Source organism: Sciurus carolinensis, chromosome 10 (assembly GCF_902686445.1).
Source record: "Sciurus carolinensis chromosome 10, mSciCar1.2, whole genome shotgun sequence".
NCBI classification, from domain to species: Eukaryota; Metazoa; Chordata; class Mammalia; order Rodentia; family Sciuridae; genus Sciurus; species Sciurus carolinensis.
The window spans coordinates 28,305,978-28,317,028 of NC_062222.1; the positions used below are offsets into that span (position 1 = coordinate 28,305,978).

The 11,051-nt window shown below is 44.4% G+C and overlaps 1 pseudogene; it reads left to right on the forward strand.

Moving 5' to 3' along the window:
- Nucleotides 1–1,929: 1,929 nt before the first annotated feature.
- LOC124994156 (peptidyl-prolyl cis-trans isomerase H-like) lies at nucleotides 1,930–9,278 on the forward strand (annotated as a pseudogene).
- The last annotated feature ends 1,773 nt before the right edge of the window (nucleotides 9,279–11,051 follow it).

Below are 11,051 nucleotides of genomic sequence, written 5' to 3' on the forward strand. Positions count from 1 at the left end.
CTGCGGATGTGGAAACTTGGATACGAAGGCTGACCGTAGGAAGAGATTACAAAGGAGCCTTTGAAAATCCTATCAGCTCCAAAGTTAGGGGGATTTTCTTTCAAGTAGGTAGTTTCCTTTACCTGGAGATTTTCTCTACTCAGAGGCTCTGGGGAGTCTAGGGTTCTAAGATATGATTAAGGGACACCACACACTGTTCCAGTAGAAAAAAGTGTACTGAAAAGCTCTGGGGAGCTCCCAGAGCCATCAGGAAGCTGGAAAAACTAGGGGGGAAAGGGGAAACTGTGGCATGAACTCAGCCCAAATCCTGTCTGTGAGGATTCTGTCCCTGCCTGACTCTGAACAGCGTCCTGTTCTGCTGTCGTCACTGTGCAAAATCAATCACCTCACCCCTGGCTCCACTTCATTAACTCAGAGTTTAAAGCTTGTGTTAGTCAACTTTCCATTACTGTGACAAAATGCCTGAGATAAACAACTCAAAAAGGAAGAAAGGTATATTTCATCAGATTCAGTTCATGGTCATTTGACCCCATTTCCTTTATGCCTAGAGTGAGTCAGAAGAGCATGGGAGCACGTGGCAGAGGATGCTGCTCACCTCATGCTCACCAAGAAGCAAAGAAAAAGGAAGACCCTGGATCTCAATATCCCTTTGAAGGGTACAACCCCGGGGATCTAACTTCCTCCCGTTAGGTCTCACCTCTTAAAGGGTCCACTACCTCCCGGCATGCCACAGGCTGGGGTCCAAGCTTCTAACACACAGGCATTTGGGGGACACATTTGCACTATTACGAACCCCAAGGGGTGGTTCTACCTGGGTGGGGCTGGTGCAGTGCCTGTGGGCCATTTTAATCGCCTCCCCTGAGACTCACCAGGTGTGACATCTGGGCAGCTTCAAAGATGACCAACACCCACGGTGCGCATACTGAGGGCTTCCTGGCTCATGCTGTCCTTCAACAGAGACAGCACTGGACATTCGTTACAGTGTGAATGGCCATGTCTGTCTTGGGCCCTGGACCAGAAGGTGGCGTGGGCACTGGCGGGGCAGCGTGTGGCCTGACATGTACCTGTGTGCTTCTAACGTTCTGGCCACCTCTCAGTCCTTCAGCTCTCCTGTGCTGCTGGCAAGTCCTGCACTTGCGGGTGTCAGTGGCTATCTCAAGGTCACACCGGGCCTCTCCTTCCCCAGGCTGAAAATGAACCTGCTGCCAACCCCGTGGCCCATGTCAATCCCAGAGGTTGAGACGCACTGCAAACACAGTGCGTGGGAAGACGTCAGTGCACAGCTGGGGCCAGCCAGGGGCGGTCTCAGCTGGACTCTGCCTTGCCTTCGCCCTCTGCCCACCCTCACGGGGACAGGCCTGACCCCCTTTCTCTCAGGCATTAGCTTACGGCTCCAGTGCCACCCCTGGCACCGGTAGTGGAAACTTGCTGCTTCCTTTCTAACTACACGGTAATCTACTTCCCTGTTGGCCACGAGTCCGGTATTTTTTTCCATGGGGTTGGGTGGTGAGCTTCACCCTGGTTTCGTGGTCACCAGCAGCAGTAAACCAGGCCTCCTTTTTCCTGAGACCATTTTTGTTTTTTTTTTTTTTTCAAAGAGGAAACCAAGGCAGGTATTAAGCAAAGACTGCCAAGATGCTGAAGCTGTTTTTCTGAGTGTCGACTGCGGCCATCCAAACCAACAAGATCTGAGATGTGGAAGTACCTGTTAAAAATAGCTCCGTCAGAACTGGAGACAATCATGCCAAGTGAAATAAGCCAATCCCCCAAACCAAAGGCCGAATGTTCTTTCTGATATGTGGGTGCTGACACACAAGGCAGGGGGGAGGAGAGAAGTTCAATGGATTAGACAAGGAGAATGAAGGGGAGGGAGGGAGGATGGGACTAGGAAAGACAGTGGAATGAATTGGACGTAACTTTCCTGCGTTCATGTATGAATACACGGCACGTAACTCCACATCATGGACAACCACGAGAATGGGAAGTTATACTCCATGTATGTATGACGTGCCAAAGTGTACTCTACTGTCATGTATAACTAAAAAGAACACATAAAAGAAAAAATTAGCTCCATCACCAACTCCCCACCTGTGCCACCTCCCTCCACCCCACCCCTACCCACCAAAGCCACGTCTTTGGCAACAGAGTCAAAGCTCCCAGGTGATATTCTAACTTGAAAACCACTGGCCTAGAGTAGCCATAGGAATGGAGTACGGTGATTTGAAGTCACAGGTCTCACTCTGCACGCCTGCACGGTAAGAGATGGAGGAAGAGATTCGACAGGGAGAAAATGTACCCTTGGGGGTATTTTCCATCTATTTTCACAAAGCTTTGATGGACTCCTTCATATGCAAAATCCATCACAGAAAATGTTCAGACATTATCAATCTAACAATTGCATTAGATGACAGACAGATAAATAGGTAGATAGATAGAAAAAGATAGAAAAAAAAAACTGAATAAAGTTAGCCCTACTATTTTTCTGTCTTCTAAAATAAGAAAGCTGAATAGATGGAATTGGAGAGTCTTTTGGTTCAATTTCCTACAATTTATGGACTGGTCAGATATCACCATGACACTCTTAAAAAAATACATACAAGAAAGCACAAAAATATTTTTAACAGATGCCCATACAACCACCAACAGTGAGCACATTTTAACATTCTGAAATGGTTTCTTTATGCTTTTTAAAAGAACAGAATCTTTATAGATACATTAGAGTCCCATTACCATCACCTCAGGCCTTTATACCGTTGTATAAATATACCTCTGTGAACACTATACATCTGCTTCGTTCAGTTTCTCTGATATATAGTATTCCAACGCATAGATATTACCATGATTTATTTTGCCATTCCCAACTGATTAATACTTTCCATGTCCATTTATGCTCTTTATGTGAGAACAAATAGACCGCTACTTCCAGGTTGGAGCCAAGGCAGTGGCAAATTCAAATCCCATCGACCGTGTTGTAGATCAGCATTGTCGGCCAGGAAGTGGACTGTGTGAAAATGGACCTGTTCACATTGCCGGAGATGGCTGAGAACTTTAGATGATTCTGCCCTAAAGAATTCCCAAAAGACACAATTCCAATCAGATGTAATTGGGAACCCCTTCTTGCACAAGGTCATAAAGGATTTCATGATTCAGGGTGGAGATTCTGTTAACAGAAATGGTACCTGAGTCACCAGTACTTATTGGGGGTCATTTGCAGATGACAGTCTTAAAATTAGAAATGCAACTCTAGGATGACTTCCCATGGCTGAGAGTGGCCCTAGTATAAATGGCTGTCAGTTTGTGTTAGTCAGCTTTCTGTCACTGTAAGAAAATACCTGAGATAATCAACTTAAAAGAAGGAAAGGTTTATTTTGGCTCATGCATTTAGAGATTTTGGTCAATGGTTATTTGGCCCTTTTGCTTTGGGCCTGTGGCGAGGCAGCACTTCATGGTGGTGGAAGCATGTGACAGAGAAAGACTGGTGACCTCATGGTGGCCAGGAAGCAAAAAGAGAGGAAGGGGCCAGGGTCCTAATATCCCCTTCAGGGATGCCTACCCTGATCCAATTTCCTTCCACTAGGCCCTGCAGGTTCTGTCACCTCCTAATAGTGCCACAGGCTGTGACACGTGGGCCTTTGGAGAACATTTAGGATCCAGGTTCTTCAGCAGCTCTAAGTGTGATTGGCTGGATGGGAAGCATTTAGCATTTGGAACCATCATGATGGACTTTCAGTGAAGAGAAAGATGGAGGTGTTCCCACGGGCCCCAACAATAGGCCCAACTCCCACGGTGACCTCAGAGTGAGGGAGACGAGTCAGACCAAGACCGAGTCAGGCCTGCCCTTGCTCTGGGGGATGTTCTTGAGTCATAGAATCGGTCAGATAATCTTGACTGGCCCCATTGTCTGCTTCCTGGCCTGCTGCTGCCTCATTTGATCAAGAGACTCCATCAGACTCAGAACCAAGATCGTCTGTGTTTAATTTTTTAACAGCATATTAAAATTTTGGGGGGAAAAGTTGCTCCCCATGTGGCGGCCGCATTTGCATTCTCAGCAGTATGGAATGAAGCTTCCCACCTCCCCACAGCCTTGTCAGTACTTGGTTTTATTTGTTTGTTTGTTTGTGTATGTGATGCTGAGGATCAAACCCAGGGCCTCGTACACCAATACTTGGTTTTAACATTCTTGCCAACTTCATAGGCATCAAATACCAACTCGTTGTTATGCTAGTCTTCATTTCCGTGGTTACTAAGAAGGTAGAATGTATTTTTAGTTTTTTTTTTTAATAATCGTACCCATTTCCTGTTCAGAGAATTATTGACTCCATCTTGGATTATCTTTTTTTCTCATGGCGTTGCCAGAGTCTTTATTTTTTTCTGAAGTTGTGCAAATGCTTCCTTAGTTACATGCATTGCAAATAACCTCCCCCAGTCTGTGACATGTCCCAGGAGTTGAGGAGCATCACCCTCCTGGCACCTGGATGTGATTACCACCCCAGAAGCTCTCTGAATACCCTCCATGTAAGGATTTTTATTGATGTTCCAGGACATAGGCACAGGGTAGGAGGGCCTGGAGCTCCCACGCCCTCTGACATGCCCCGCCCCAGCACCTTGATGAGTTTTCTAGCCAGAAGCCCTCCCAATCCCATTGTTTAGGTTTTTATTACAAAGGTGTAACTGATGAAATCATTGACCATCCGTCATTAACTCAATCCTCACCCCTCCCCTCCTAATAAACCCAAACTTAGGGCTGAAAACCCCATTCCTGGCAATCATTAATCGTCACCTTATTAGCACAGAATCAGGTATAGTTGAAAGGGGTTTCTGAGGAACAAGTCACTCAGGGTTTTAGGACCTCTGAGCCAGGAACCAAGGATCAAATACATATTTCTTTATCTCTTTTTCTTTTTTTTTTTCCTCTCCCCCAATCCACAGTACTGAGGATTGAACCAGGAGCACTCTGCCACTCAGCTACACCCCCAATGCTTTTTATTTTATTCTGAAACATGGTATCACTAAATTACGGAGTCTGGTCTGGAATTGGTGATCCTCCTGCCTCAGCCTCCTGAGTAGCCCAGATTACAGGTGTGCGTCACTGCACCCAGCTTATATTTCTTACTATATCATAGTGACACACCTGTTGTTCCTTTGAGATCAGATACAAATATTATGGATTCATTTGTCATTTAACCAGCATTTCCCTAGATTCTTTTGCGGGGGAGGGTAGGAGTAGCAAGGATGTCCTGGAATTGGCCAGTATCAGTTCACAAGAGCCAGTTGTAAAATCCTTAAGGAACTTTGTGGGCCATTTGCTAAACACAGCCATTATTAAAAATTAACCTGTATGGTGGGACGTGTAGCTCAGTGGTAGAGCACTTGCCTAGGGCTCAGTCTCCCGCACTTCCAAAAACAAAATAAATTGTATAAAAAATTTTTTATACAATTTATACAAAAAAAATTGTATAAAGTCATAGTTAAATAAATTATAATAAAAACAAAGGTAAGAGACTCAAAATCGATTACTAAAAAATTGTACCACATTTACTGTTCTTTTGTATCTGTACATATAAGGGGTTCTGCTGAGACTGTTTCCCATCTCCAGGGACATTCAGCTGCCAGAGTAACCAGACACAATGCGTCTGCCCCTGGTGAGTGCAAGGCCCTTAAACACAGCGGAGGATAAAAGAGTGAAGAGAGGTTTACCACTTGGAGCCTATAAGGAGAGCATACGGGATAATTCCCAAAGCAAAGACTCCCTGAAAGAAGAAAGCAAGGGACTTTTAATGGGAAACATACAGGCAAGATTCTATGGCTATGTAGACACAGGCACACTTCTGAGCAGGCTCAGTCTGAGGTCATGGTTTACCTGTTAAAAAATGGCGGAAGGGTGGCCTCCTGGATGGAGAGTATTATAATGAGCAAACTTTACTCTAGTTCACCTAAAAGGAGTGAGTCAGAGTGATTTTGGATGGTTCCTTGTAAGTTTCTCTGGAAGATCTTTTCTGAAATAAACAAACAAAAAACAACAACATTGTAGGAACATTAGTGGTCCTTTTATGGGGTGGCAGTAGCCCCCTAACCCACACCCCCTGGGCAAGCATAGGTGATTGTCCCAAAAGTATGTGCCTAACAGCTCCCAGTAGCTTGACACTGACGCTGTGGAAGTATTAACTGCAAATGCTACTGATCAGGGCTGATTGATTGTTTTGTTAATCAGTTAGATCAGGGTTGACAGACATGCTCCGCAAAGGGCCAGATAGCCTAACTATTTCAGCCCTTGTGGTCCATACAGTTTCTGTTGTAACTACTTAACTCTGCCCTTGTAGTGTTAAAGCAGCCACAGATAATTGTAAACAAACAGGAGTGGCTGTGTGCCAATAAAACTTTATTTCTCAAACAGACTGAGCCAGAATTGGTTTACAGGCCAAACCCTGGTGCAGAATGAAGAAAGTAGGGAGCCTGAGGTTGTAGCTCAGGGGTAGATGACTTACCTAGCATGTGTGGAGCCTGGGTTCCATCCCCAGTACTACAAAAAAAGAAAGAAAGAGGGGGAGGGGGAGGGGGAAGGAGGGAATAATAATGCAGATTACATTTAGAAGTATGTCATATCTACTGCTGAAGCTTAAGGAAGTTTTGACTTAATTTATGTTATTTATATAAGCATGAGAAACAATTTTACAGTAGATCACATTTCAGACTTTGTGATAATATACTTATTGGGGAAAGAATTAGTAAATTGAAATTAACCTACGCTAGCTCTTTGGTCAAGTCACAGCTGAACTGCAACCACAGGTCAGCTAGAGAGAGAAATGTTCTGCAAAATTCAACATTCTGTGGCAATCATTTGGCTATTTGGGCATTTACATAACGATGTGGCATGTTTAATTATTCTCTGTAAGTCGCGTGTTATATATGGCCTTTAGTTCAACAAAATATATAATAAGCATATATATCAACAGTGTATAAGTATATATCTCAATAAAATCTATAAGATATATAGCACTCTAAAATGGATAATAGGAATACAAAAAGCTTTTTTTTTTTTTTTTGAGGAGTTGATTGATTAGCATTTAGCAGCACACCACTGAGGACTGACTGGACCTCTTAGGTCACTGTGCCGTGTTGTCAAAACTGCTCTCTAGATTCTATGGACTTGACTTTCAGATAAATCTAACACCACCTGGGCATGGTAATGCATACCTGTAACTCCAGCTACTCCGGCGACCAAGACAGGGGGATCACAGCTTCAAGACCAGCCTGGGCAATTTAGGGAGGTCCTAAGCAACTTAGTAACACCCTGTCTCAAAATAAAAAAAATACAAAGGACTGGGGATGTGGCTCAGTGGTAAAGGAACCCCGGTCCAATCCCTGATATCAAATAATAATAATAATAATAATAATAATAATAATAATAATACCTACAGCTAAAATGCACTTGAAATTCCTAGATATTCTAATATCATATATTCTCTAATAAAACTTCTGTCTTAAATCTAGTTTCTTTCCTTTTTAGTGTATGCTGTATGCACGTATGGACTGTGCTATCCAGAACCACGTGTAGAAACGAAAACAGCAGACAGGAGATAGAGACTGTCCAGTAAATGTCCTCACGTCACCGTATGGAATAGAACCAATGCCAAGAAACACTCACTTCTGGTACTCCTTTGGCATGTAACCAGAAGAGACCTTGGAGTGCCTTTGCACAGACGAGCTTACTAACATGAGATACATTTGGTCATTCTTTTTCTTTCTTTCTTTTTTTTTTTTTTGGACTCCTACATCTATTGGGTCTGGACAAATTTCTAGGTTCTAATTTAAAATTCTACAGATACTAATTTAATGACAGTTACAAAGAAAAGCTTTCTGCATTCTTACATGTCAAGTTCTGCCAGAGAAGAAATGGCACAAATTTTGCAATGGTCCAGAACCCTTTACAATACCCAAAGATTCAACCTGGCATCCAATCTAAGGATGAGGTCATGAGAAAGCACAATATTTTTGGCCCAAGATTCACTTCCCTATAGCAAAATATCAAGTGTGTCTGGCATTCCTTTATAAAGATACAAGTGAAATCTTGAGCCCTGGGCTATGGATTCCTTGAGGCAGGGACCATACCCCTAGCACACAGTCAGCACCCAATAAATACTTATAGGGTGAAGGAAGAAATCAAAAACAAGAGGCCCAGAGGACTAGCCTGGAGCCGTCCACATCAAGATCGTGCATTTAAATCCCATTCCTGAGGAAGTGACTCATAGTTGCTATCTGATGGTGATGAGAAAAATATGTGTTTCCATTAGCACCTTACATAGCAGAGCAGAGCTCACCACTGGGAAGACGTGTGTTTTGACAAGTGCAATGTCAAACACAAACACATGGGCTGTCTGCCATCCCCAATGCTGGGCTGTCTTGGCATGCGGCCTTGTCAGGCGACTTTATTCTCCTGTTCATTGGTGTGGAGGCTCAGGGAATTCCAAAAGTAGGAACTTCATCCCTGAGTAAGCATTAATTGAGCACCTGCTGTGTGCAGTAGGTGCAATGAAAGTGAGACCCTGGATGAAAGAGTTGGGAGAATAAGTACAACCGAGACCTGATGGGGTTATGGGACAGGCAGAGCGAGTCCGGGTTCCACAGAGGAGCAGATACATACCTCATAGCAGGGGTCAGGGAGAACCTTCTAGAACAGGTGCCAAGTGAACTAGAAGTTGGGAGAAAAGGTTCAGATTTGCTTGAATTTTAAACTTAAAAGTTGCTTCCTTCCCTCCTGACTCGATGTGGCCTCGCACAGGGTCGGCGAGTGTTGGTTAATTTTATACCAGCAACAGATGAGACCAGGAAGATGCAGACAAGTACTTAATGCTGCCAGGCTCTATTCTTTTTTTTTTTTTTTGATACCAGGGATTGAACCCAGGGACACTGAACCACTGAGCCACGTCCCCAGCCCTTTTTTTGTATTTTATTTAGAGACAGAGTCTCACTGAGTTGCTTAGGGCCTTGCTAAGTTGCTGAGGCTGGCTTTGAACGCTCAATCCTCCTGCCTCAGCCTCCAGAACCACTGGGCCTACAGGTGTGGGTCTCCACGCCTGGCTGTCAGGTCCTGTTCTCAGAAGCATGAGAATTAAATGACTCTGGGTTCACACGCTCATGAATCCTCACAGCAGTCTTATATGGCAAGTGACACTATTATTCCTACTCTACAGATATGGGGCACGGAGATCCTTCTTCCTAAAGGTTCAGAGACGAAGTTCAAATTCATGTTCCAGACCCACAACATCCGCAGACTGTGAGGTCTCTGGGGACTCTACTGATGGCAGAGGTCACCTGGCTCCTGCTGCATCCTCTCACTGTGACCAGGGTTAAAACTGCGAGGACTGATCCTCCTGTGCTTAATATTCTAGAAAGAGTCAGGAGACCCGGGTGCTGGGTCTAATGCCTGCCCTGGGTGATTTTAAGACTCAGTTTCCTTATGCATAAAATAAGAGGACTGGACTAGATGGCCTCTAAACTCTCCACCTTAATGCCCCGAGAGGCTCTGTCTGGGTGCCTGGGGTTCATTTGCAATCCCTCTGGGGTACTTTCTACAACCCTTTGGTTGCTGCGAACTCTGAGACTCCAGTGAAAGTGAAGGGTCATCTTAGGGGGAAAAATGTACATTTTTATAGCCACACCTTTTGCACATGACCTCAGGACATCTTGGATCCTGAAGGCCGTCCATTCTTAAAAGACCAGGGTCCAGGATGGAAATTCTTGCACTAGAAAATGAGTAGAAAGTGACCAGAGTCCTAATTCAAAAGAGCACCAATGGAAGCTGTGATCAGAGGGAAAGGTGGACTTTGGCTGAATAGGTTTGGGATCTGCAGGGGTTCCCGGACCTCTTCCTGCTTTACTGGTCCAAAGACAGGAAATCAAGGCAGCTCTGCTGGGTGGGAAAGGGGAAGGGATGCAGGGAGAGCCCACCTGTCTGCCTCCCTCCCAATTCCTTCCTGGGGACCCTCCTGGTGTGGGGAGGCAGGGACTCCTTACACCAAGCCTTCACAGGCCCCTTACCTGAGCAACCTGCCCTGTCAGCAAAACTGGGGCTCACCTGGCCTTTTCCAAATGCCTTCAAGCTCCTGCATCCCCAGGCTGGCTGCTTTCTTTATATAAGGACACTCTTGCTTCTTAAAAAGAGACTCACTCAATTCAATACCCTAAGGTCCCTTAGGCCAAGAGATATAGGTATAGATAAAACCTGCTTTCAACCTAATTGGTTCTAAAAATACCTTTTGGAAAGGCACAGCTATTAGGTTAAATGTAATCCTATCAAACAACCTGAAGAATAGGGCAGAGAAGCCTTCTCAAACACTGATCTTACATGTTGGCTTCCTCTCTGGGTCTTTGTCCTGGATTCCCTAAAGCATCACTCTAGTTATGCAAAGCAGTTTATTTGCTAACCAGGATTTCTTCCTGTTGCTCTTCAGCACTGTTCACTCTGCCTTTGTCGTGGGGGGCTGCAATTCACCCCTCTTTCTGAAGCAAACCTGCCTCTGAATAGATTCAAGTGTTTGCTATAGTAAGAAAATGCAAAGGAGAACTAGGAAACCAATGTCAATAGTAGGAGCTTAAAGACCTGTAAGTAAACAAAAGTGTTGAGTTTTTCTTTTGTGTGTTTGCTTTGAGATCACTCTGAGATTTTGCTGTCTTTGTGTTTGCTGAGGAATATTTGCCTGGTTTTTTTTTTTTTTTTTTTTTTTCTTTTTTTAACAGATCATCCAAGTGGCTCTAACTAAGTCTTTAAAAGCATTGCTGTTTGAGTAGGGCTGTTCATGGGGATGTGTTTTCATCAGGGAACAAGAATGAGCAAAGTGAGGGGTAAGAAGCTGGGCATTATGTGGGGGAGTGCCAGGGTCTCACTCGGAGGATCTGTATTTTTGTCTTGGAACAACCGCCTGCTTGATGTTCAAATGTACTGATTTTGGATACAGCAATGCCTGTGTGCATCTCATTCTATAATAACAGCTAAGGCAAAATGGAATCGTTACACCAGGAAAATAAGATCTTAAAACCAACAAACACGGAGA